General features: G+C 54.8%; 5 non-coding genes across 5 annotated transcripts; 3 read left to right on the top strand and 2 right to left on the bottom strand.

The window, feature by feature from the left end:
* Positions 1-2,570: 2,570 nt before the first annotated feature.
* Positions 2,571-2,641, bottom strand: TRNAG-GCC (transfer RNA glycine (anticodon GCC)). The gene has a single exon. It is a non-coding gene; the product is annotated as a tRNA-Gly (tRNA).
* A 1,376-nt stretch (positions 2,642-4,017) lies between these two features.
* TRNAL-CAG (transfer RNA leucine (anticodon CAG)) lies at positions 4,018-4,100 on the bottom strand. The gene has a single exon. It is a non-coding gene; the product is annotated as a tRNA-Leu (tRNA).
* A 453-nt stretch (positions 4,101-4,553) lies between these two features.
* TRNAD-GUC (transfer RNA aspartic acid (anticodon GUC)) lies at positions 4,554-4,625 on the top strand. Its single transcript has one exon. It is a non-coding gene; the product is annotated as a tRNA-Asp (tRNA).
* A 734-nt stretch (positions 4,626-5,359) lies between these two features.
* TRNAG-UCC (transfer RNA glycine (anticodon UCC)) lies at positions 5,360-5,431 on the top strand. The gene has a single exon. It is a non-coding gene; the product is annotated as a tRNA-Gly (tRNA).
* A 306-nt stretch (positions 5,432-5,737) lies between these two features.
* On the top strand, positions 5,738-5,809 carry TRNAE-CUC (transfer RNA glutamic acid (anticodon CUC)). The gene has a single exon. It is a non-coding gene; the product is annotated as a tRNA-Glu (tRNA).
* The last annotated feature ends 7,709 nt before the right edge of the window (positions 5,810-13,518 follow it).

Raw genomic sequence — 13,518 nt, forward strand, 5'->3', positions numbered from 1 at the left:
CAGCACCCTGTAGTAAGCTCCAGTGGAAAAGAATCTGAAACCATGTAGGCGATCTGAAATCCGTACACGGGAAACAGAATCACTTTGCGGTCCATCGGAAACGAGCACGACATTGGAAATGCACTGGACTTCCACGACAACCGCGACGACGACATTGGAGTCCGCTTGAAAGAGAAAACGAAATCAATAGGTAACGAAGTAGGTGGGAAACAGGCGCGCTATCGCAATCGCAGCCCTGGGTACATATCCGTGAAAGCCGCAACTCTTCATTGGGAAAGACACAGGCAAACCCCACGGTCGTAGCAGCACCGTGTGCCATAGCCGAGACGTGGAGAAAACCCTCGTGCCCATCCCCCACGGCTCACCCTCGACGAGGCAGTATCAGAGAAAGGGAGAGCATGGGATGTCACTGAGCCGTCCGCAAGAGTCAAGTAGTGTCACTGGCGGCAACCGCGGCTGGAGCTGCAGACTGTCACCCTGGGTGAGGGGAGTCACGCAGAGAAGGTCACAGACGGGTGGACTCTCGAGTGTAGTACAAATTAAACCCTGTGCCAACCAGCGACAGACTCCGAGACACAGGAGAGCAGCTTCGGGCTTCCCAAGGGCAAAGTCAGGGACGGACGGATGAATGAGGAGCTGGGCTCAACGGATATACCGGACCGGCACTGCCTAGCAAGGAGAGGAGCACCAGGGACACACGGGACACCACAGGGAATAAGAGCCCATACCCTGCCCTCACCGGTAATGGAAAGCGATCTGAAAACCTCACCCCACACACACAGGACTGAATCACTACGCTGGACAGCGGAAACGGACACCAGGCTGTAGATCAACCACACTTGCAGAACAACGGCTGCTACTCCGGGGAAGTCAGTCAGTCGAGGATCGGTCCAACAACAGGAAAAAGAAGAGCTCAGGTGATGATCCAGCAAACCCAATCCCGGGTACCCGTCGGGAAAAGACAACACCCCTAATGGGACGAGACGCAGGCATCCCCCAGGGTCATCGCAGCCCTCCGTGCCGTAGCCGAGCCGTGGGAAACGCCCGAGTGCCCGGCGGCACGTGGCCGGCGCAAGAAGGTGAGGTATATGTGTACCGTGGAGTATGGCGCAGCCATCGCCACGGGCCGCAACGCCAGTCGGCCCCACAGCAGGGTCCACTGAGTGACGTGAGTCGCGTGCAGAGGGACAAAGCTCTGTGGACTCTGACAACGAATCCACGGGAATGTCCGTGCAAAGGGGAAACCGGCTTTGAGGCGTGGAACACAAGACTTCCAGAGGGCTACCCAAGGGGAAAGGCAGGGGAGGGGCGAAGCTGGAGTCGGATCAACAAGGCTTTCCTCTGTAGCAGGAGAACTGTTGGTATCTCGCCCTAACTTCCGCTGGAAAAGAACAGGGGACTGAATCACTTGGCCAAGCACCTGAGACGAACCCAGGAATGTGCCTCAGGTCTACTCGTGTTCGGGGAAGCAGAGAAAGGAGCAGGCCCGTGCTTGGGGTGGGGGGAGGCAGACCAGGGGGACAGATGCAAAGGCAGGTTCCTTGACAAGAGGAGGATTTGGAACGGCTCAGGGAGGAAAGCGGAGAAGGCAATGGCAAGCCACTCCAGTACTATTGCCTAGAAAATCCCATGGATGGAGGAGCCTGGTAGGCTGCAGTCGGTGGGGTCGCTAAGGGTCGGACACGACTGAGCGACTTCGCTTTCACTTTTCACTTTCCACTTTCACACATTGGAGAAGGAAATGGCAACCCACTCCAGTGTTCTTGCCTGGAGAATCCCAGGGACGGGGGAGCCTGGTGGGCTTCCGTCTATGGGGTCGCACAGAGTCGGACAGGACTGAAGTGACGCAGCAGCAGGGAGGAAAGGGGCGCGGGGTGGGGGTGGGATGGGTGCGTTTGGGGGAGTAGGGGGATGGTGAAGGGTGTAGGCTGAGGTGGTGGTGCTCTTGGGGCAGGGCTGCTGCTGAGGTGAGGCGGGCAAGAGGGCTTCAGGGGAAGGGGTGCTGTTTGAGGTGGCGAGGCCGTTGCTGTTGGAAACCGATTTCTGCCGAGGGACGAGGGACGGGAGCTGGTGGCCTTCTTTGGAACTCCTCCCGCAAGACCAGGCTCCAGGGACCCTCCAGGGAAAAGGGAGGTGTGCTGGCCAGATGTGGCAACTTCCCTGCTCCTGGCTGTGCAGACGTAGCGTGACTGATGCTCGGAGTGTGGGGAGAGCGAGCCAGGGAGCTTGGAGACGCGCGCTGTGCAAGGTGGAGAGGTGGGGCGGGCGGCGGCCAGTGGGGGGGCTATTCCTTCAGGTCAATCCCGGAGCCCCCGGCTGGGTCCGGGTGAGGAAGCGAGCAAACACAAGGGAGGTGCCTGGGCGCACGGGCAGCTGAGCCGGCAGGGTTTGGGGCCACGGAGGCTTGGCAGCAGGGCCTTGGATGGGGGCTGGGGAGGGGTCGTGGGCGTCTGCGTGGGAGAGGCAGCGGGCGGCAGGTGGCAGGAGCGCTGCCTTGGGCGCCTTTCAGCGGGCAGACCTAGCTCTGGGCTCTGGGGCTGCCCTGCGGGGCCAAAAGGGGACGCTGAGGCTGCATGGGCCGGGAATCGAACCCGGGCCTCCCGCGTGGCAGGCGAGAATTCTACCACTGAACCACCCATGCCCCGGTGCCCGCCGCCGCCGCCCGCCGCTGCCCCAGAGGCGCTGGCCGCCACCCGCCCGTCCCTGCTCACTGCTCGCCCGTGGGCATCTATCTATCTGCTCCATCGGAGCAGGGACGACGGGCGGGCCAGCTGAAAGCCAGGATCCGGGCACGGGCAGGACCCCTGGGCGGAGGGACGCGGGCCCATTCGGCCCGTCCCGCGCCTTCTGCGCCGACCACGGCCGCCGCGACACTGTCGGTGTCGCCCGAGGGGGCCGGGAGCCGACGCCGGCTGCCCGGCGCCGGGATCCCTGTCAGCTGCAGAGCGCTGCGTGGTCGCTGCGGCCGCGCGCCGACCCGAAGGCCCTCGGGCGGGCTGGCTTTCGGGCCGGGCCGGGGTGGGGCGTGCGAGAGCGGGCGGGGGCCGGGACGCCGGGCTCGGGCTGTGCGGGCAGCGCGTCGGCCCGGAGCGCCTCCGCCGCAGCTCCCCCACCCCACCCCCCGAGCGGCGCTCAGGCCCAGGGACCCCAAGGCGTGTGAGCCCGGCGCCCGGGCTCTGGCCGCCCGCGCTCCCGAGGGGTCCGGCGCTGACGGGGTGGTGGTGCTGAGGAGGGGGGCCCTTTGGCAGAGCGGCTCCTGGCTCGGGGACTGCCGGCTGAGGCAGGGAGCACGCCAGGGCGGGCTTGGCTCCGGCTCGGGCAGCGGCTTCCCCCGCGAAGGGGCGCGGGGGCGCCGAGGTCGGGGGCGCGGGCCGGGCGCCTGTGGGTGGTCTGGACGGGCACGCGGGGCTTCCGCGCCCTCCTAAGCGGAGCACCCTTCCCGGGACGGACTCGTGCACGGAGGGCCGGTGATCGCTGGCCGGCAGGAAGGCTGGGAGGCAGGCACGTGTGGCCCGGCCAAGGCCGCAAGGCGGAGAAGCGTCGAGGGCACGCAGCACCCCCTTGGCGGGCAAGGCCGGGGGGCTCGGCCGCCTCGGTGTGTTGGCTGGGGAGCGCAGGCGGGCCGGCGGGGCGGGCGCGGAGGACAGGGTGCCGGCCGGAGGGAGAGCTGCCGGGGGCGGACGTGGAAGCAAGGCTGCCAGAGCGAGGTGGCCGTTCCCCTGGCAGAATTCGCAACGCCGGCGGAGCGGGGAGGCCTTGCCACCCGTCGCGGGGCTGCGCGCTTCCGGCGCGGCCGGGGATAGGGCCGTGGGAGGGTGGGCGAGCGCGGGCGAGGGGGCGGCGGGGAGGCAGGAAAACCAGCAGCCGCAGCCGCAGCCAGCTGGGGAGGAAAGATGCGCTGAGAAGGACGGAAGGTTCCTGGTGTGGGGTGCAGGTGGCGGGGGGACAGCGTGTGTGGAGAAAGGCAGTGGCGCGCGGAGGACGGGTGCGTTTGTCCGGAGGGCCAAAAGGCTGGCTTGTCAGGAGTGGGATTCGAACCCACGCCTCCAGGGGAGACTGCGACCTGAACGCAGCGCCTTAGACCGCTCGGCCATCCTGACGGCGGGCCTGGTCGGGCGCGTGGCCGTTCGGCTGGCTGGGACCCGACGCGGCGCGAGCAGCGGCGCCCTTGGCGGGACGCGCGGTGCGCCGCGCCAGGCAGGCAGGCGGCCGTCCGGTGTGGGTGTGGACGGAGCCGCCGCTCGCGGGCCGGCCCCTACCCCCCCCGCGCCTCTCCTGGCCAGACGCGCGCCCAGCGTGTCCTCGCAGCCTCGCTCGCCCTCTGGGGCCCCCTTCTGCCGGCGGCATGCCCGCCTTGGCGGCCAGAGGCGGCGCGCACCAGGAGTGTCCAGTGCCCCGGGGGTTCGGGTCCCTGTCGGGGTCGCGGGCTGCCGCTGTGAGCGAGGCGGTTGGTCTGGCGTTCGGTCGGGTCGGGACCCGCGGTGGGCAGGGGGAGGCGTGGGCAGGCAGCCCGAAAGCCCGAGAGCGGCCGGGCGGCAGGACGGTCGCCGCCGTCCTCGTTAGTATAGTGGTGAGTATCCCCGCCTGTCACGCGGGAGACCGGGGTTCGATTCCCCGACGGGGAGGCAACACACCCTTTTTGGTGGCCGCGGGCGCGCTCTGCCGTGCCGCCTGGCCCCCGAGGGCCCTGCGTCTCCTCCCCCCGCCTTTGCGCGTGGCGCCGGAGCGCCGCCAAAGGCGGTGCCCGGCCTACCCGCCGTCCACCCCCTCCAGCCTGAGCCCTTTGTCGTCCCCGGGCTCTCGGTCGCCACGGCCGAGCGAGGGCCTTCCTTGGCGACCCCACGGCCTTGCCCGACCGTAGCCGGCTCTTGCGGCCCGCCCGCCCACCGAGGCTGCCTCAGTGGGCTCCTAGGCTCGCGACGCCCCCGCCCTGCGGCTCGGCACAGCGCCGGGACGCGTGCATGCGGGTGGGTCCCGTGTCCCTCCCGTCGTCGTGCGAAGTGGGCTCGCCCAGCGGCCGGTGGAGAAGGGCTCTGGCCAGCGGGGTGCTGGAAGCTGCGTGCACCGCCTTGCACCCCGGGGCTGAGGGCGGAGGCGTTCGCGGGCCGCGGCGGGGAGCGCAGGGCCGGAGGGTGGCAAGGCCGCGGGAGCGCTGCCCCGGGGCGGTCGGGCCGGTGGACCCCGGCAGCTGCGTGGCGCTGGCGCCGATGGTGCGCCGAGCGGCTCTTGGTGGCGCCGGCGGCGGCGCAGAGCCTCCGGCTGACTGGTCGTCGGGGCACGAATGCGGCGGAGGAGGTGGCCGCGAGAGTGTCCGGAGGCGAGCACGCGGCCGGCGTCTGGCAGCGGCCAGGGCTGTACAGCGTTGGTGGTATAGTGGTGAGCATAGCTGCCTTCCAAGCAGTTGACCCGGGTTCGATTCCCGGCCAACGCAGCGGGCAGTCTTTTTGCTGAGTTTCACTGCCCTCCCGGCAGGGGCCTCGTTGGCGGGGCGGGGAGAGAGAGCGGGGAGCAGGGAGCCAGCCAGCTGGCCCGCGGCTTTTGGCGTGTGTGCCCGAAGCCGGCGGCGCGCAGCGCTTTGAGGGTGCTGAAAGCAAGACGGCCCGCCGGGGCCGGCGGACTGACAGGGCCGGCGGGCGTCTGGACTTGCAGAGGCCGGGTGTGGGCAGCGAGGTGGCGCGGGCGGGTGGCATGGAGGCGCCGGGTTCAGCAGGAGCAGGCGAGGGCCGCAGCCCGACGCTCCCTGGTGGTCTAGTGGTTAGGATTCGGCGCTCTCACCGCCGCGGCCCGGGTTCGATTCCCGGCCAGGGAAGCCTTTCTTCTTCCTCTCCGCCCGCCACCTCCCGATCTCCTCGCCGGCGACCCTTACCACCCTTTTAGCCGAGGCTTGCTCCGCGCTGCGACAGACGCTCCCCGGGGCAAGCCTTTGGGCCGCGCTGGGGACCTGGCGCCGCTGCCACCACCACCCGCCTGAGGCCTCCCATCCCCCGCCTCCCTCCCTCCCTCCTGAGGGGCTGCGGCTGCTGCCCCTGGGCTTGTGCTGGGTCTCCTGCTGTGGGCCGTGGTGAGGAGGTGGGGTTGGGTAGTGCCGGTGGGCGTAGTGGCGGGGGTAGGGGCGCGGCCTTTTTGGTTGGCAGCGCGGGTTGGCTACCGACGTTGATCGTGGTGTATGTGCCGTGGCAGTGGGGAGATGGTGAGGGTGCAGTCTGAGGTGGTGGTGTTCTTGGGCAGGGTTGATGCTGAGGTGAGTGGTGAAGCGGGTCTCAGGGAGGACCAGATATTTGATGTGGTGAGAGCGGTACAGTTAGAAACCTGTTTCTGCTGAGGGACAGAAGATGAATAGAGATTACAGTTTTCCAGTAGCTTGTGGACTTCTTTTGAACTCTTCAGTTGATTACATGGTTCCCCTAATGAATTTGAAGTTATTGTGCTGCATGTGGCAACTTCCGTAATCATCGTGATTTTCAGAGTGTGTATAGTGACTCAGACCGTTGGATACTTGGTGATAGGTGAGGAGGTTGCTGGTGGTGTTCTCAAATCTGATCCAGTTTGCGAAGTTCAGTCTGTCAGCAGTCCATGAGTGTGTCTGCAACCCCCTCCGCAGGGACTGCTTTTACTTTGTATTCTGATTCCTAGGTGCTCCCATTTTGACTCTTAAATGCACTACACTCATCAGTTGTGAAAGTAGATGTAGAAGGTATGTTTAATAAACCACAGCACTGACCGCTGTGATCAATAAAGTTTAAGTTAGGCTATGATTAAAACCAGATAGGTCATCTAAGTGTCAAATGCATAGGAAGAGAAATATGGATTAGTTTCTTTCATGGGAGCATAAATACCCTGCGGGAACTCTAAGATGAAAACACTCTGGTCACTTATTATTCATGGCCAAATAGCAAACCAGTGCAATATAGAACAGTCTTTCAGGGTTGCTGTTCCTTAGGCCTCAAAAGGGAAGTTTCCAAGCAATGTTCCACTATATTCAAAGCCAATGCAATAAAGCAAAACACCCTTGTCAGGGCTCAAAGGCGGTAGATGTCTCAACCAGCCAATCCTAGTACTGATACACATACACATACTTAAAAATGAAACAAATGTTTCCACCAACAAAAGATGAGAGCAGTTGTAGCCCCCAAATTCCACTTCCAGTGCCAGATGGAGACTTCCAGATTGACCTGGCTCCTGAAAGAGAATGAATCTAGAGTGTCTCATAATCAGTCCTGAATGGTTTAGTCCCTGAAAGGGAAGTAAGCCCAGATGGTGCAGGTAGAATTTTCCCATCCTGCACAAGACAGAGTGGCTCTTCCCAATACAATACACACAAAAACACCAACAACTAATAAGGTATGTTCACACAGACAGAAGATCAGAAGAGATATAGTCCAAAGTTTTACTCCCAGTCCCAGGTGGAGGTCTCCAAACAGATTGGCTCAGCTCTTGAAAGAAAGATCCAGAGTGGCTTACAACGAGCCTGCTCTTGGGTGGCCTCAGCCTGAGCTGAGTCATAGCAGTGAAAGCACCAGATCCTAGACCCTAGACCAGTGGTCAGTGACAAGGGCCCTGGCCCTTTGGCTTTGCAGAAAAGAATTTTCACAAAGACGGAAATTAGTGAAGCAAGTAAAGTATTTATTAGGAGGAAAAAGAGTATACAGTACGTGTGGATAGACACACAGGCAGACTCAGGGAGAGAGTTGCTGAGTAGCATCCTTATGGTAGTTTGAATTATTTTTATGGGGTGTTTCTTCCATGTTTCCTTTGGCCAGTCATTTTGATATGCCTGGTTCACAGTCCGTATTAGGTAGATCTCAGATTCCTCCCATATGTGTACAAGCATTTCTTGGCCAAGAAGTATTTTACCAAAGAGGCATCTGGGTAGCCTGGTATTAGTTAGCATCACTCCCCTTTGACCTCCAAGGAAATTTTCTGCACTTGTGTGGTCAAGGAGGTCTCCTGATTTGGGGAATGAGAAATATGTGGTCTGAGCAGGGCCCAGCCTCCTTGTCTTAAGTGGCCTTGGGGTTTCTGTCAATAGAGAATGACTCTCTGAGTGCTTTAGGAAAGACTAGAGATCTCTTCAAGAAAATTGCCCAGGAGATCTTCCTGACCCAGAGGTCAAACCTCGGTCTGCATTGCAGGCAGATTCTTTTTACTACTGAGCCACTGGGGAAGCCCATAGCACCCTAACCAGTTACCTAATGCCACCATTCCAGTAGGAATTTTCTCTGTCTTGAGGCTATAAAAAGTGGCTACTTGCCTGCGAAAGGTTCAGGTTTCCCTTGCAGTTTTAACAGTGTCTCCCACTGTAATAAACTTTATTCTCCTCTCATTCTGCCTTATGTTTGGAAATTCTTTTCCAACCCATGCACAGACCACACTATTTTGGTGGTCTGTACAGGGATTTGGGGTATCTTCCCTCACCTGTTCTTTCTCAGAGGAGCCCTCTGCAAGCAGGCAAAAGCCTGTGGCAGCAACTGAGGACCTCTGGCCAGGGTTGCCCTCTGGTGTGTTCCAAAGGCCCTACTGCCGACTGTGCCCCAGTAGCTACCACCCAAATGGGTGAGGGTCTTGCTTCTTGACTTCTTTCCACATGATAACTAGGCCAATCAATATTGTGCAGGCATGGGTCAGACACTTAAGAGACGTTAGGGTGTCTGCCACTTGAAAGCTCCCTTGAAGGATAAGGGAGTTATGGGATGGACCAGACCACAGGGGCATCCACCCTCAACAAGACAACTTGCATGCTCCATGTCAGGCACACATTATTTCGAGCAAAACAAAGCCCATCGTCCCCTGGCCACTGCCTCCCCAACAGGTTTGTGAGGTGGAATCCTCAGCCTGTTTTCCCTATCACTTTTACTTCTTTTCCTTTCCATCTGGGTTGATTTAAGAAGCCTAGGGGTTGCCTGTGAGCCATCCCAAGAGTGCCTTCCACATTTCAGGGAATTGCCAAATGGTGAGTTACCCAGTTGCTCCCAGGAATCTCTGTCTTTCCCTGCCTAGGTCACATGGTTCTTTAGCTGCTAGGTTCTCAAGAGTCACCTCTCAGATGCGACTCTTAGGACGATTGGCTGTTTTGTGCCATTAGTCGCATGGAGAGATCACTGGGACAAAGGTGTGCCTTTCTGTAGGCTGGTGACTAAGTACTTGCAGTCTATGGCATGTAGGCTAAGAATGGGTTCTGGTATATCCCAGGAGCCTCTCTCAGACATACCCCTTGGCTACATTCTCAGGAACTGAAAAAAATTGATCTTGAAAATCTCAAAAAGGCTTGGCCCCAGTATAAATTGGAGGACCAAAAAAAGCCCTCTGAATGGCACACCAGATTGTAGCACAATCCTTCCACTCAGTCTCTTTTGCCACAAGCAGGAAAGGACTCAGATGCTCGGTCCTTTGTGGCCCTTAGTCAGAATTCAGGTTTGAGGGGCTCATGCCCCATGTGTCTTTCTGCTGTTGCCGTGTCCCCCATCCCTCTCTGTCTCTTCCAGCAGGTTTCCTAGATGACCCCTACGTGACTTTTCCTGTCCACATGCACACGTGCTCAGGCACTTCAGTCGTGTCCAGCTCTTTGCAACCCTGTGGACTGTAGCCCGCCAGGCTTCTCTGTCAGTGGGATTCCCCAGGCAAGAATACTGGAGTGGCTGGCCGGGCCCTCCTCCATTCGCATCCACATTTGATCTCTCTTGTCAGAATCAAGGGAAGGATTCTGAGGTTCCCTTTGGTCTAGGACTTTCTCCTATAATCAAACGCCTGAGGGATCAAAAAACTCTCCTAACATTCTAAAGAAGCCCCTTCTAACTACTCCTATCTTTCAGGATGGGGAGGGATCAAACTTCCCCCACCCCTCCAGATTCCTCTGATCAAAGGAAGACCTCACCTCCCCAGAGGGACAATCTCTGCTGGGACAACATCTTATCAGTCAGTCTGCCTCTGTTATCAGAGCCAATTTGCGTACTATCTAAATTTTAGCTCTGAGTCCACAACCACAGAAAGAAAAAGACGGTATGGCCAGGATATTAGGCTCTGGAGAAAACTGGTTAAAATGAAACGTTTTTGAAATTACAAAACTGGTTCTTGCATATGCAACTAGAAAAAGTTAGCTTGTTAAACAAAAATATGCCTAGGAGAAATAGTGAAGTTAACTTAAAATGTCCTTTGCCTGAGACTTCAGCATTGGGCAAATTAGAACCTCAAGCCAAAAAAGTGGGAGAGGGTAAATAGACAGTACATCTCAAGTGGAAAACTATGAGATCTCTCTGTATTTATTGTATGTCTCTGTGTGTGTGTTTGTTTTTGCGTAATATTGCTGAGGTTAATTTGTAAATGAGCTCTAATTTAACTGGCCTAAAGAAAAGTAAGTGCTTACAAATAAAACAATTCTAAATACAATAGAAATTAAGCTAAATGAATTTCAGGTTTGTGCAAACTAGGAAATATTCAGTATTAAATTAATATCTGGTATTAATGCTTGTTTGTTAACCTAATTATTCATAATGATCTGATATGTCCTGGTAAAATATCAGTCCTAATTCTAGTTATTATCTAAGTGTTGCATGTCACAGCAATAACCAAATTACTTTTTAAAAAAATTTTTTTCTTGGGGGGACTATTTTAAAGTCTTTATTGAATTTGTTACAATATTTCTTCTGTTTTATATTTTGGTTTTTTGGCCAGGAGGCATGTGGAATATTAGCTCCCTGAGTAGAGATCAAACCTGCACCCCCTACACTGAAAGGTGAAGTCTTAACCCCTTTACCACCAATGAAGTCCCCAAGTGATGTTTCTTCAGTTGCATTGTAGTCAGATTTTAAATGTGCCTTCTTGTCATCATAGAAAACTATGGTTTCATCTGATGCCTTTGCAAAAAATAATTATACATATATATTTATTATATATATATACATATATATATATATTTTACTTCTTCAAGATTTGTGGAAAGGACTTTCTAAGATTAAATTAATAGTAAGCTGGTATCAGACTGGAATTTGGTTTTCCGTCTCTGTTAAGAGAACAAAGTTTACTTGGAATGTTGCTTTTGATAATAGACTATGTGAATTTTTTTGCCTTTAAATAATTTGTATTGTTTCTAAAATGTTTTGTTACTTTGGTAAATATTGTTTCACAATTATCTATGAAGATTATGGTACATGTAGATAAAACTCATTCTGTTTCTACAAAAAATTAACCCCTCACTGTCAGACTTTTGCTATCCTGATGTCCTTAAAACTTGACAATCAGTTCAGTTCAGTTCAGTTCAGTCGCTCAGTCGTGTCCGACTCTCCGCAACCCCATGAATCACAGCACGCCAGGCCTCCCTGTCCATCACCAACTCCCGGAGTTCACTTAAACTCATGTCCACAGAGTCGGTGATGCCATCCAGCCATCTCATTCTCGGTTGTCCCCTTCTCCTCTCGCCCCCAACCTTTCCCAGCATTAGAGTCTTTTCCAGTGAGTCAACTCGTCGCATGAGGTGGCCAAAGTATTGCAGTTTCAGCTTTAGCATCAATAGTCTACTCCTAAATCAGGGAATTTAAAATGGGTAAATAATAGCTGTTAATCAGTCAGGGCTTTGGAAATCCAAGAAGGCCACTTGACTTTTCCCAGCTCCCTGAAAAACCTCATTTTTATTTGGTGGGTTAAACCCTTTCCTGGTTGTAGTGTTAATGCCCTCACAATGAAAAAGAAATTATGTTTCACTGAATATTAAATTCTAGTTTTGTTAATTAAGGTCTGTGTTTACTATGACTCATTTCTGAGATAATTTTTATGTTATATTTCTAAAAGGTTTATTTAAGCTATTAAAAGAGACACTCTAAATTTATTTCTAAAGCACATCTCAATAATCAGTCTTTGGATGAAGACCAGATGCTCCATGATCTACAACCAGGAAATTAGCACCAGGCTACAGTCATGTAACAAGCTGTCAGATGACCTGGGCATGTCATGGACTATGCTTAATGGATGTTCTTGACTTAAATTCTTACTTTTGACGTTACTAATAACAGCTAGCTATATTATTTTCTATGTCACCTATTTCAGAAGATTGTTTTTTACATTACCAAATGTGTGACTGAGTATCTGATAAAATGCTGATATATACTCTCCTATGAGATCAGATATGGTAAGAAGCAACAAGAGGGAATAAATATTTTCCTGGACCAAGAGGCTAGTAACACAAGTGTGGTCCAGAGACTTTTGCTACTTGCAAGGCCTGGTTCAATAACAGCACATTGAGAGACCTATCAACAAAAGCTTCGACAGAACTGGGAATGAGCATTCCTAGAACCATGGGACACAATGGCGATGAAATGCCCCCAAACCAGGGTCAAATTTATGACCCAAAGGAGTTCTGCCAACTGGAAATTCCACCTGCCATCTGCCTCTACAAAGATTAAATCATGACCCCTGCAAGCTGCTGGCCTTCAGGGTCAGCTGAAAGGAGTTCAGGGCGGTGATCAGAAATAAGGCACGGGGAAAAACTGGAAGAACAGGCCTTCAGACAGACGTTTTCAGGTAAAGAATTTTATAAGCCCAAATTCTTGCATCTTCTCATACCTAGAAAAACACTAACCTCACAGACTGATTTCTGGACCTGGTTCTCCTGGCTAGCCCTTTTTCTATACCCTGGCTGCTTTTCTACTTCTATTAATCTTTGGGCCATGTATCTTTAACCTTCTTATTAAGTTTCTTTCTTCTCGAATATAACAAATCACCAAGTGGTAGTAACACAGGAATATCACTCTGCCAACACCCAGACAATGCGGGAACAAGCTGCCTTATCCATTTCATGGACTCTCATCTCCCTCCATAATTGTACCCTGACAGAAAATGGGCATTGGGACCCAGGACCCTGTGACACCCCTGTCCAGCTTGAAGAAGTCAGAGAGGTCATCACCCCTTTCCCCATTGAGTCTGGGTCTCCAGGCTGAGTCCCCATGGCCTATCCCATAGGTAGACAGTTACAGTCATGAGCAGGCTGTTAAAGGGCCAAAGATTTGGCCCACAAGTAGAAAGAGGGGGTAATGTGGCACCCTATACCAAAGTCACAGGGGTGGAGCCCTGTACCAAGGTCACAGGTTAGAAATCTCTGGGACTGACCAAGCCCCATAGCAACTATTGCCATTAGCCTCCGAATCTAAACCAGCCAGTTCCCTGACCCCATATTAGATAAAATAGCCACTCTATTACCCACCCTATAGCATCCTAACCAGTCATCTATGGCCACCATTCCAGTAGGGATTTTCTCTAGTTTGAGGCTGTAAAAATTGGCAGCTAGCCTGTGAAAGGGTTTAGCTCACCCTTGAGTTGTCCCGCTGTTTTAACAATGTCTCTCACTCAAGCTTTATTCTCCTCTCATTCTGCCTATGTCTGGAAATTCTTTTCCAACCTGTGTGTGGACCATGACTACTTTCAATTTGGTGCTGCCCAATTGGAACTGATTATTGCTCAAATGAACTCTTAATATTTTAAAAAGTTTGACCCGGTTTATCTCTTAACAGTTTCTTTTTGTGCAAATGAGGG

This window comes from Moschus berezovskii, chromosome 4 (assembly GCF_049115385.1).
Source record: "Moschus berezovskii isolate FMDL1 chromosome 4, NW_MosBer_1.0, whole genome shotgun sequence".
NCBI lineage: Eukaryota > Metazoa > Chordata > Mammalia > Artiodactyla > Moschidae > Moschus > Moschus berezovskii.